Genomic DNA, 13290 nt, shown 5'->3' with positions numbered 1-13290 from the left:
TCCTCTATTAAGTTTCCTCTCATCCTTCTGCAGTCCAAAGAAAAGTCCCAACTTTGCGAACCTTGCCTCAAGTACTCGTTTACAGATCCAGGCAACATCCTGGTCAATCTCTGCCCCTTCTCCGTAGCTTCCACATCCTGCCTCATCCCTTCATAATTCGTCCTTCGCCAGTTAAACACTTTTCCAGTTTAACTGTTTATATCCTTTGTAGGTGTGTTGAAGCTCCAGGAGCTGTGGTCACTCCCACCAAAATGCTCCCCCACCGAGAGGTCGGCTACCTGACCAGGTTCATTCCCAAGAACCAGATCCCATACGGCCTCTCCTCCCATTGGCTGGTCCACACATGGTGTCAGGGATCCTTCTTGTACACACCTGACCAACTACCCCATCTACCCCTCTTGCAATCAGTAGATCCCAGCTAATATTAGAGAAGTTGAATTCCAGCTTACCTGCTCCTCAGTGTCCTGAGGGCTATTTAGGGGCCGAGAGACCACACCCAGCATAGTGATAGCTCCCTTCCTATTTCTGACTTCCACCCCCACTGACTCAGTGGACCCTCCTTCTGCAACGTTCTCCCTTTCTGTTGCTGTGATACGGTCCCTGACCAGTAATGTTACTTCAACCAACCCTCCCCTTACCTCCCATCGTATTCCTTTTAAAACACCTAAACCTTGGCACCTGCACCAGCCGATCCTGCCCTCCCTCCAGCCAAGTCTCAGTACGGCCACAACATCGTAGTTCCACGTTCTGATCTATGCTCCAAGTTCATCCCCTTTATTCCTAATATTCTTCGTGGCACATCTCAAACCCTTCCCCCTCCCCACACACCCCCTTCTCTCCCTATCTGCTCCCCCTCTCTTACCCCTCCCCATCTCTCTGCCCCTCCCTCTCTCTCCCCCACCTGTGCTTTCACCCTTAAACATTCTCACTAGTTTCCTGCCTCATCCCTTCATAATTAGCCCTTCCCCAGTTAAACACTTTCCTATTTAGACTTTTTATCCTTTTCTTTTGCTATGTTGATACTAAAGGAGTTGTGGTCAGGCCCGATTCCAAGGCAGGTACTGAGGGAGGGGTTTGGGCATAACCGCCTTTATGGGGATTCTGAGGGGTTGGGTCACAGGTATGGGGCGGGCCAGTCCATACACTGCACCTAATAGCTATACAGTGGTTCCACCACACCCAATTAATCTCTGCACTCTTTCTTATCAATATCCTTCCTGTAGTTTGGTGACTAAATTCTCCAAATTTGGCCTCGCCAATGTCTTCACCATAACATTCCAACTCCTGTACTCGATACTTTGATTTATGCATTTATCACATTTAGATGTTAGGATATAATTCAGCACAGTGATTCTCAACCTTTTTTCTTTCCACTCATACCCCTTTAAGTAATCCCTCTGCCATTGGTGCTTTGTGATTAGTAAGGGGTTGCTTAAGGTGGTCTGTGGATGGGAAGAAAAAATTTGAAAACCACTGCTTTAACCGTCCCTCATTGACTCATGATGTACATGGTTTCAGAACTCCAAAGGAAATGGGCCAGTGACAAATTTTCTCAAGCAAAATATTTCATTAACCATTGGGTCTAGAGCAGTGATTCTCACCCTTCACTTCACACAGCACTGATGGCATAGGGATTACTTAAAGGATGTGAGTGGAAAGAGAATAGTTGAGAACCACCGATCTAAGTCCTGGGGAACCTTCAATGTTAAAGGATTTAAGATTCTCCTGAAGACCTACACATTTCTTGATCCAGGAAGTACTGCATCATTTTGTGTTGTTGAATTAATTAATAAACTTAATCTTTATGGAAAAAGATCACAGATCTTGTTGAAGACAATGAATGATGAAAGGAATATTGAAACTAATATAGTTTCAGATTTACAGATTGCTGGAATGGATAGCAATGAATTTTGCGATCTTCCAAGTGTATAAACTCATAAGACTATCCCTGTAAATGAGAAGAATATTCTACAACAGGATGATATCAAACAGTGGGCTCATCTAAAAGACATTTGCTTACCCAAGACTGATGCTAAAATTGAGGTGTTAATTGGATTAGATGTACCAAAAGCTCTCGAACCTCTAGAAATAATAAATAAGGAGTCAAAATGACGGGCCTTATGTTGTGAGAACATTGGTCAGATGGACTATTAACGGACCATTAGGAGGAAAAATGAATAATGATCAAGAGACGAATTTCAGTTGTCAAACTTAATGATCTGTGGGAACAAAAGATTAAAATAGATTTTCCTGAATGTCTCAAAGATATTCAAGAACCTTCAAAGGAGGACAAGCAGTTTCTGGATTTAGTTTCAAATTCTGTTAAACATGCTTATGGTCATTACTGTATAGCATTACCCTTGAAGAAAAGAGAAATTTGTATGCCAGATAATAATTGCAAAAGACCATATGCTGAATTTGAAGATAAAATTCAAGAGAAATCATTCCTTTCATTTGGAATATACCAATGTTATGTTGGACATGATAATCAAGGGTTACATAGAAAAGGTATCAGCAGATATCTTGGAACATAAAGATGGTAGAAAATGGTATTGGGGGCGTGGCAGGATGGCGTAGAGTCTAGACGTGCAATCTCGACCTCGGCAGACTTTTAAATACCTGTTTTTAACCCTTTGTTTCCAAGTTTAAACTTTTTAAATTTTATTTTAAAGTATTAAGGAATTATTATGGCCACTAATGGTAAAAAGACTAAATCTCAAGTTCAAAAGAAAATACATTTTCGAAGTACTGAAGACTTGGGACCTAGACGACTTGAAACAGCCCCAGGCTCAATTTCTTCATTGCCTAAATCCCAATCGCCTGACAAGATGCGGGGGGAGACCAGTGGCGATTCCCTGAAGAAGTCGGGATGCTGTCGCTGGGAGTTCAGACCCGCAGTAAATCTTTTAAAATGCCTTTTGTTGAATTGCAGCAGTAGCTGCAGTTACCTTGTTCTGCCACCATGTCAGAGAGAGCAGAGCTGAGATTTACGGATTCACAATGTATGCAATTAAATGCAGCTATTCAACCTATGTTGACATCTCTAATAAATGAGATGGTTCAAATGAATGCTGGTATAAGTTCAGAATTAAGTATGGTTAAGGCACGTGTGGATGCATCTTTTGAAGAATTTAAAAAATTTCAGACTGCTTTTTTGGACTGTAAACAACAAGTGACTTCTAACACAGATAAAGTGTTGAAGGTGGAAAAATCAGTCAGAATTAGGAGATCGTGAGAAGGAGCTAGAAAGAAAAATAGATTATTTGGAAAATCAAATCAGAAGGAATAATGTGAAAATTGTTGGTTTGCCAGAAGGTATAGAAGGACAAGACCCTCTGTTTCTTTAAAGACTGGATTCTGCAAATATTAGGGCAAGAATTTTTCTCTGGGGGATTGGCACTGGAAAGAGCCCATAGAGCTTTAAGAAGAATACCCTCAGGTGGTCAACCCCCGAGACCGGTAATAATTCGATGTTTGAGTTATTTGGATAGAGAAGCAATACTTCGACTTGCAGTACAAAATGCGAGACAATGACAAACCCCATTATTGATTCAGAATAGTAGTCTTTTTTAATCCTGATCTGTGTCAAGATGTCATTCGACGTCGATTTAATCCAGATAAAGAATTTTTGTGGCGTAAAGGTTATAAGTCTACTTTTCATTACCCTACAGTGTTGAAGGTCTTTTACAGAGACTATCAATTTCGGTATTTTGAAACTGATCATGAAGCAATGATTTTTGCTGACTCATTACAGGATATAAGAGGACAAAGACGTAGCTCACCTTTATCTCCGAAAGAAAAATTTGGTAGTTCTGGAAATGGAAGAAACGGCAGAAATTTGAAAAATGGGAATGGAAAGAGTCAACCTCCTTCCGAAATGGAATCTTTGAGACTGGTGTCTTTTGGATGAAAAGAAGAATTTTCTTATTTTATTTTTTCTTTTGTTATTATGTTACTGATTGTATGGCTGGGGAGGGGGAGATTTACACTAAGTTCTTTACTAGTCATCAGCCACTGGTGGGTGATCACACCCAATTTTTGTTTAGCGGATTACTACTTTTTGGTAGTTTTATTTTTGGGGGGCGGGTTTTTTAAATTGTTTTTTACTTTTTTCTTAGTTTTTAATTTGTGGTTTTTTTTATTGGAGGGCCTATATACGTTGATTTGAGTTTTTATATAAAGATTTTCAATACATAATCAAAGTTTATTGCATTGGAGATTTAAAGATGTGGAAAATCTGGGAGATTGTTTTAAAGAGGCTATCTTTTAATCAGATGAGGGAAGATTTTGGTATCGATAAGAATTCTTAATTTCTTTATTATTAAATTCGATCTTTGGTAAAATGTGTGTTTGGTACAGATATGATTTTACCTAAAATGACTAAATTTGAGACTTCTCTTATGAAGGGACCAGAGAAGCGTTATATTTCATTTGTGTATCAAATATTACAAGATAGTATGGATAAAAAGGGTTGGGATAGATCTAAAATTAAATGGGAAGCCAAAATTGGTTTTACTTTTTCTGAAGAGGATTGGTTAGATATCTGTTATGTTAGTGTAACTAAATTGAAAAATGCACATTATGCAATGATTAATTTTACATCAATTATATTTGACACCTCAAAAAATTTTAAAAATATGGTTTTAATGAATCAGATTTGTGTGTTTAGATGTGGTGATATGGTTGGACTTTTTAAATGCTGTTTGGTCATGTATACATATACAATCTTTTTGGAAGAAAATTCATTTGTTTTTAGAATATCTATAAGATTAAAATAGTTTTAGATCCAACAGTATTTTTATTGGGTAGTTTGTAACCTCCGAAAGGCTTGGGATTAGATGAGTTTCAGCTTCCTTTTGTACATTTAGCTTTATCTGTAGTGAAAAAATGTATTGCTAGTATGTGGAAAGATACAAATATGATTGATATTAATAGATGGCATAATGAGATGAAATATTGTTTAATAATGGGGAAAATTATGTATGTTTTGCATGATAATTATATATTTTTTATTAATAAGTGGCTGTTATACTTGGAATATTTACATTTCAATTTATATTGATTAGATTTTAATATGTATATTTAACTTTTTTTAAATTTTCTTTTTTATGGCTCTCCTTAGGAGAGTTGGCTGAAGGGGGGAGGGTCCTTTTCTTTTTTTTCTATATATATATATAAAACAATGTTCATGTTTTCTGAATAGTATTCAGAAAAGACTACTATTCTGAATCAATGTTCATGTTTATTTGAACAAATAAATAAAGTAAAAAAAAAAAGACTTTATTTGGAGCAACTTCGACACTGAGTTGTGCAAATTTTGCTTTCAGGAAACATGCTGAAGATAATGAAGAATAATTTAGTTCTCAAGCTGTAAGTATCATCAGAAACAAGTTCCTTGTTGATGATGGTCTCACTTCAGTGGCTTCAGAAGAAGAAGCAATAGATCTTTATCATGAATGAGAAGAGATCGGTGATAAAGGAGATTTCCTTATGAAATGGATTAGCCATAGTTGAGATGTGTTCGCTGTTATTCTGTGAAAAGGGATGGAATGCAAAGAATGTAGATGAGAGCTTGAAAACAATACTAGCTAGTCGGCCTCTTTTTATCAGGGAGACCCAAGGATGCAAGGATCTGGTTCAGGCTGGTACAGTGAGCTAAGGTAGTCTATAGCTAGTACTACGCTTGCTTAATAGAGTCATGAATATTAACAGATACCTCTAAGGAGGGAATGAACTAATTAACATAACGTGATGTATGAAGAAGGAGGAACTGAGTGATACCTGTGCTGATGGAAGGGAAAAGGAGAATGTTGTAATGTATTGGGATTCTGATTGGAAGAAGGTAAATGAAGGTGGCGTGATGTTGAGCACGGGACTGGACACGGGAGTGATGATTCTTAACCTCCAGTGTGTCTCCAGACCAGGAACACCCGGAATAAAGCTGAACCTGTTCTCCAAGACTTTGTCTCCAGAGTAGTGATTGTGAACTCTATATTTCACAAGGTTGGGGGCTCATCCGGGATCCTCAACTCCCACCACTTGGCAACTGGCTATCGAAGAATGAGAAGATGCACCCCACTGATTTCAGGGGTCTCCGATTTCCTTGCTTACCATCAGCAGTTTGAGGGAGTGATATCCAGACAGGAGACTCTCGAGAACAAGACTAAGGGAAGCTTCGGTAGAGGGAGTGGAACAGAAGAAGGGACTCCGGTAGGAGGAGTTGTTCAGTCGGGGCAACTCTCGTCCACGAGACACAAGTAAGAAAAATGTACTATTAAGTACTACTCTGGTGACTGGGATTCTGTCAGGAGTGAGTGATTTGACAGGGATATGGGTAATAAGAATACCCAAGAGAAGGACTCCAGAGTGGGGGTCCCGGGATTGACATTCCGCCCGATAGTCCGTTGAGGTGGATGTTAGGTAACTGGGGTCGGGGAAGGACCCAGGGAAAGACTAAGGAAACTATGATAAAGTTTTGTTATTACAAATGGCCTCAGACTCTGATTCTGGGATCTTCAGTTTGGTGGCCCCGACTGGGGTCAGATGAAGATTGAATATGTCAGAAATTAAATTTATTCGTAAATGAAAGAAGTCCTCCAGAGGAGGATTATGCAGCATGTTGGATCCAAGTGACCAAATTGTTTAAGGTTGCAGTGAAAAATGAGGAGGAAGATGGACCTCCCTGGGATCCTTTGAAGCACCTGCCCCCACTATGACAGTCAGAGGGGAGGGGAGAATCACCAGGATGCTGGTGATATCCCTCCCGAGGAACACCAACAGGTGAGAAAGTCTGATGGAGGGGTAGATGCCTGTGCCCCAGAGCTGGAGGAGGCAGGACAGACAGGCAGGAAAAGCATAAGAAAATGAGAAGGGGTGGATGTTAGGAAACAGACATGTAAAAGAGTCGAGTCGGAGACCAAGGAATGTCTCCAGGGAGATTTCAGGGAACTTAGCAGTCCAGGGCCGTGGTTGAATAAGAGCTCAGGGAGCTCAGTTAAGACTTCAGGAAACTAGTCCAGTCAGAGACCGTTAGTGTATTTGTGTGTATGTGTGTGTACGGGGAGCTCAGGTTTTGGGAACCTAAGGTACAATGGGGAATTGTGCAGATACAACTATCTGAAGGTTGAAAATATAATTCGAAAAGTTTCTGAGACATTAAATAAAAGACTAGGGAGAGAAGGCTGGCCTTTTGGTGGGGTGGGGGGGGGGGGGGCGGGAGGTACTTGGGATGATGAATTCATTAAAGAGCTCATTGGAAAGTGGTGCCTGTTCGGACAAGAAAGAAAAGAGATAGGCTTGCAGGTTGCTAAACTAATGTTGTAAAACTGACAGAAGTAGGGGGACAGTAACCCTATGGATGTCCTCCAGAAAGAATGTGCACATAGAAAGGAGCAGGACAGGAAAAATCAGGAAAGGAAAAAAGTAAAGGGTAGACAGAGAAGCCTCTTGCACAGGAGGATAAACAAAGACTACGTAGTCAAATGGAACTCCTAAGGCTGATGGAGGAGGGAAAGACGATTGACCCAGAGTACTCCTCCGGGACCCCCTAAGGACCACCACTAGCATATCATCTGCCCGTATCTAGACCCCTAGCCAGCAATACCCAAAGTATTTTTGGATACTGTTAGTGCTCGAACCCAGAGCCATGATAAATCATCGGGCCGCTGTAACAAAGAAGTTAAGATTTAAAGTCTGTGGAAAATTCTAGAAGCTTTTTGTTAAAACATGTTTGTCTGCATTTGCACAGTTAAAAATTAAGCTGTTCTCAGTGAGGACAGAGAGAACTCAGCATAAAAACATAAGATACCAGCCATGCAAATTGGCAGGAAGCCCAGAAGAGATAACGCAGCCAGTTTGTGCAGAATACTACAGAGCAGAGAACGAAGACAGCCAGGACTCCAAAGTGGCCACACAAGATACCAATTTGTTTGCAGTTTAAAGTTGAGCACATACCCATGATAAAGATGTGATTTCTTAACTTAATAAGGCAGCAGACCACCGCCAGTGGGCTGTTATCGCCTCAAACCGTGCATCTTGGCGCCTCACAGTTTGGCGGGCAGCAACCTCCTATGAAGAAGACCGCAGAACCCACCTCACTGACAAAAGGCAAAGGAGGAAAAACCCAACACCCAACCCCAACCAACCAATTTTCCCCTGCAGCCGCTGCAACCGTGTCTGCCTGTCCCGCATTGGACTTGTCAGCCACAAACGAGCCTGCAGCTGACGTGGACTTTTACCCCCTCCTTAAATCTTCGTCCGCGAAGCCAAGCCAAAGATGGAAGAAGAAAAGAAAGAAGGCAGCAGATAAAGTATCGAAGAGTTATCAGGATTGGGACCCCAAAGATTTAGTTCAACGTGAGTCCTCCTCAACGAGCCTTATACCTTTCATCCAGGAGATTAGACTCCACCAGAAGGAAGCCTCTGATAGAGAAATTGAGCGATGGAAATGTTCCGGTTGTTATGTTGATGTACTTGAGTTTTGGGTAACCCCAGCAGGCAGGGGGTTACTATTGTGGGAAAGTGGGCCATTTCAAACAGGAATGACCCGAATTAAAGAGGGAAAGGGATGTTATCCCTCTGATGACTTTTGGGGAGGATTAAAGGTATCAGGGGTTTCTTCCAGGTGGGACCCAACAAAGAGGATGCCATTTTTCTGGTGGACACAGAAGCCACTAGATCATCATTAAACATTATACCAGAGGGAGTTAGATTCACTAGTCCACAATTAAAGGTATTGGGAGTAGAGGGGAGAGTCATGAAGACCCCTCTGATCAAGAGGGTCTGTGTGAAGTATCAAGACAGGGAGGCAATTGAAGACCTGATTCTGGTTCCTCAAGCTGGGGTGAATCTGATGGGACGAGATCTGCAAATTAGACTGGGAGTTGGTACAACTCCAGTGGAAGGACGTATAATGGTAAAATTGTACTCTTTGAGGGAAGAGGATATCCAGGACATTGGGGATTGTGTTTGGGCCGGAGAGGGAAATGGGAGGACTGCAAATAACCCTAAAGGAAGGGTTCCAGCCAGAACGGGTGAAAGAGGCCTTCAACCGGTTATTGAAAATTTGCTGCGAGATGGAATGCTAGAAAGTTGCATGTCCCCTTATAATACTCCTGTCCTCCCTGTACTGAAAATGGATGGGAGTTTCCGCTTGCTCCAGGATCTACAAGAATTAAATAAGATTGTTCCAGACATGACATCCAGTAGTCCCAAACCCTTATAACATATTGAATCGAATTAATCCGAAACACGAGTGGTTTCGTGTTGTAGATTTGAAAGATGCTTTTTGGAGTTTCCCCTTGGATGAGAAAGGTCGAGACTTGTTTGCATTCGAGTGGAAGGACCCTCACTCAGGAAGAAAACAGCAGTATCGATGGACAGTCCTCCCCCAAAGGTTTACAGAATCTCCCAATCTATTTGGACAAGTTTTAGAGCAAGTATTAGAAGAACACCCATGCACTACAGTAACATAGTTAATTCAGTATGTAGACAACCTGTTGATTTCAGGAACAAAGGAAAATGAAGTTCTTTTTGACTCCCCACACTGTCTGAACCATTTTAACTCAGACGTCTCACAGATGGTTGACAGACTCGAGAATTTTAAAGTATGAGGCAATCTTAATGGCAAAAGATGACTTAACGATTTGTACTGATTAAAGTCTGAACCCTTCACAGTTCCTGTACTCGTCAGGAGAAGATAAAGAACCAGAGGACTCAGGGCACAACTGTAGTGAGGTGGTCGAGCTGCAAACAAAAAGTCAAGATGACGTAGAAAAGGAGCCCCTCTTGGAAGGACAATGGTGGTTCATAGATGGATCATCAAGCTGTGTAGATGGAAAGAGATACAGTGGATATGCTTATCATTGATGGGAGTTACTGGAACCGAGGTGGAAACTGGGCATCTGCCCGGCAGCTGGTCTGCTCAGTCCTGCGAGTTGTATGCCCTATTGAGAGCCCTGAAACTGTTTGAAGGGCAGGAAGGTACCATATATACAGATTTGAAATATGTGTTTGGAGTGGTACACACATTTGGGAAAATTTGGAAAGAACGGGGGATGATAACAGCAAGAGGAAAAGAACTAGCTCATGAGCAACTAATTGAAAAGACTTTGGAAGCATTAATCAAACCAGAAAAAATTGCCATAGTACATGTACCAGGACATCAGAAGGGGAACTTACCGATAGCTCTTCTCAGAATTCGGACAGCCCCACGACAAGACATTAGACTATCCCTTTACGAGATGTTGTTTGGACTCCCATATTTGCGGCGGTAGAAGGAATACCTACAGTCGAAAGTAATTATGTGTTTTTAAGGAACTATTTACTGTCAGTCTTTCATTCTCTTGCTGGCGCAGAGCCCTCCTCTGGATTTCCCTATCGACTCTGTGAATGCTGGTGACTGGGTCCTGATCAAATCATGGAAAGAAGAAAAGCTTCAGCCCCAGTGGAATGGACCATATCTGGTACTGTTGACCACAGAAACAGCAGTCTGAATGAAGGAAAAGGGATGGACACACGCTTCAAGAATAAAGGGACCAGTGGATCCACCATCAGCCACAGAGGGAAAGAAAGTGGAGTAAAAAGGGACAGAAAACTACAATAATGAAACTTTTACGCTTACTATCTGAATTTGTACTTATACATATCATAGTTTTGCGTGTTGAACCTAAAAATTCTTTTATCTCTCTATGTACTAATTATGCTAAGAAGCAAAATCAAACAGATTGTTGGGTATGTACAAAAATACCACACCATGGCAAGTCAGGAGTCCCCTTAGTAGCAGTCCCTCTCTCCCTACACGAATTATTTGATATATATACCTTGCCCAGCAACAGTGATCTAACCACTGAAGATAAATACAAAGGGTGGTCTATACGACCAAAACCAACAAGGTCAGTAACTACTCAGTCTGAAGTGTGGCTTCCTTTTGAGGAGGGACTTAAGAATATAACTTTTCTCTGTAATATAAATTGATCTTCTCCATTCCAACTAGGAGTTTCCAATTGCATGCAGAATAGGACCATCACACAAATGAGAATTCCACAGCCTGTAAATGGCACATATTGGGTGTGTGGACGTAAAATTTATTCAGGGTTACCCGGGGGAAAGGAATGTTGGAATCGGACAAAAGGGTTTAAATTGACCCCTACACCTAAAGGTTGGAGTGAATGTTGTTACCTGGCCTACTTAATTCCCCATGTCCATGTTCTTAACCAGCTTTAATTGGCTCTGAATGTTGCACATACATCCCGGATGAATCAGCTAATATTTCAGATTTGGCGGTCCATATTAAAAAGTATAGAGAGAAAACACGGGAGGCTAGAGACAAATATCAAAAAGGAGGTGTATGGGATGATCGGACATGGGGAGATTGGAATTTCGGAGGTTGGGGGCCATGGTTAATGCACCTTGCAAGTTATGGTTTAATGATTATAATGGCTTTATTTATTGGATTAGCCATCCTACGATGTGTTATTACCAGATTAATCTACTCAGCTACTGGAGCAAAGCAGATGGTATTAAAAAACCTCATGGCAGATGAACAATGACAAATTCAACTCATGTTACAACAATTTGAGGAAACAAAAAGTGAACAATAATGCAGTTTAATCAAAAATACACGGTAAAGAGAAAAGGGAGGAATTGTGAAATATGGTTGAAGATGATTAAACTCGCACTATTCTGTGAAAAGGCAATACTAGCTGGTAGGGCTCTTATCAGGAGCCCCAAGGATGCAAGGATCTGGTTCAGGCTGGTACAGTGAGCTAAGGTAATCAATAGCTAGTACTGCACTTGCTTAATCTTCTTCTTTGGCTTGGCTTCGCGGACGAAGATTTATGGAGGGGGTAAAAAGTCCACGTCAGCTGCAGGCTCGTTTGTGGCTGACAAGTCCGATGCGGGACAGGCAGACACGATTGCAGCGGTTGCAAGGGAAAATTGGTTGGTTGGGGTTGGGTGTTGGGTTTTTCCTCCTTTGCCTTTTGTCAGTGAGGTGGGCTCTGCGGTCTTCTTCAAAGGAGGTTGCTGCCCGCCAGACTGTGAGGCGCCAAGATGCACGGTTTGAGGCGTTATCAGCCCACTGGCGGTGGTCAATGTGGCAGGCACCAAGAGATTTCTTTAGGCAGTCCTTGTACCACTTGCTTAATAGAGACATGAATATTAACTTAGACGCCCCTAAGGTGGGAATGAACTAATTAGCATTACATGCGATGTATGAAGAGGGAGGAACTGAATGATACCTGTACTGATGGAAGGGAAAAGGAGAATGTTGTAATGTATTGGGATTCTGATTGGAAGAAGGTAAATGAAGGTGGGATGCTGAACCTCCAGTGTGTCTCCAGTCACCCGACTCTGCAGACTCTAAATAAAGCTGAACCTGTTCTCCAAGACTTTGTCTTCAGAGTAGTGATTGTGAACACTTAATATTTCACAGATCTCAAGCTATAAGCATTATCAGAAACAAGTTCCTTGTTGATGATGGTCTCACTTTAGTGGCTTCAGAAAAAGAAGCAATAGATCTTTATCATGAGTGAGAAGAGATCGGTGATAAAGGAGATTTCTTCCTTATGAAATGGATTAGCCACAGTTGGCTGTTGTTCCTTTTTTTTTCAAATTACACATACAGCCAAAATTACAATATATCAAATTCAATACATGCAATTTTATCATTTTTTCTCCCTCCCTCCCTCCCCCCATACAGAAAACCCCCAAAGAAAGAAAAGGAAAAGAAGATAGAACAAGAATAAAGAAAATAAACCGGTATTAAAACAATTCTGGATATTACCTTATAACTAAATTATGACCTAATTATTTTAACATTTACAACTCTCAGTATATTTAATATGAAGTGTACAATAAAACACTACTGTGTAACATATAACACAGTAAAAATCTGTATAGATATATAAAGAAAAAAGTGGCGGCTCACCACTAGGCAGGCGAACCGGCCCCGCTTGTAATCCACGCGGCGGGGCAGCCGGCCAAAATGGTGCCATCGGGGGTGTTCCCTTCCTCCCAGCACGGAACTCAGAAGCCCGCGCTGGGGGACCACGTGATGCCCGGGTGACGTCAGCGCCCTCCATCATGGTTCTCAGCCAGGTCTGGGCTATGAGTAAAAGTACAGCCCAGCAGCCTGCAATAAACTAGTCTGCTTACTGAGCTCAACCCATCTGGTTGAATGTGTTCTTTCAGGAACAGTGTAGCTGCTGCTACAATTGCTGATCCTGACCGGTTCAAATGTCTTTGAACCCATCGTGAGCGAGCCTGGGATCAGTGCTATAGCCGTGAAAC

General features: G+C 41.5%; 2 long non-coding RNA genes across 2 annotated transcripts; both read left to right on the top strand.

The window, feature by feature from the left end:
* Positions 1-7: 7 nt before the first annotated feature.
* On the top strand, positions 8-12780 carry LOC138758241 (uncharacterized). Its single transcript, XR_011354224.1, has 3 exons — positions 8-5370; positions 6004-6257; positions 12701-12780. It is a non-coding gene; the product is annotated as an uncharacterized lncRNA (long non-coding RNA).
* Positions 8171-12389, top strand: LOC138756409 (uncharacterized). The gene is made up of 2 exons (XR_011353055.1): positions 8171-8355; positions 9676-12389. It is a non-coding gene; the product is annotated as an uncharacterized lncRNA (long non-coding RNA).
* Positions 12781-13290: the final 510 nt, after the last annotated feature.

The sequence above is a fragment of the Narcine bancroftii genome, chromosome 3, assembly GCF_036971445.1.
Source record: "Narcine bancroftii isolate sNarBan1 chromosome 3, sNarBan1.hap1, whole genome shotgun sequence".
In the NCBI taxonomy this organism is placed as follows: Eukaryota; Metazoa; Chordata; class Chondrichthyes; order Torpediniformes; family Narcinidae; genus Narcine; species Narcine bancroftii.
The sequence above is the reverse complement of the archived record's forward strand: the minus strand, read 5'-3'. Positions and strand labels throughout refer to the sequence as shown.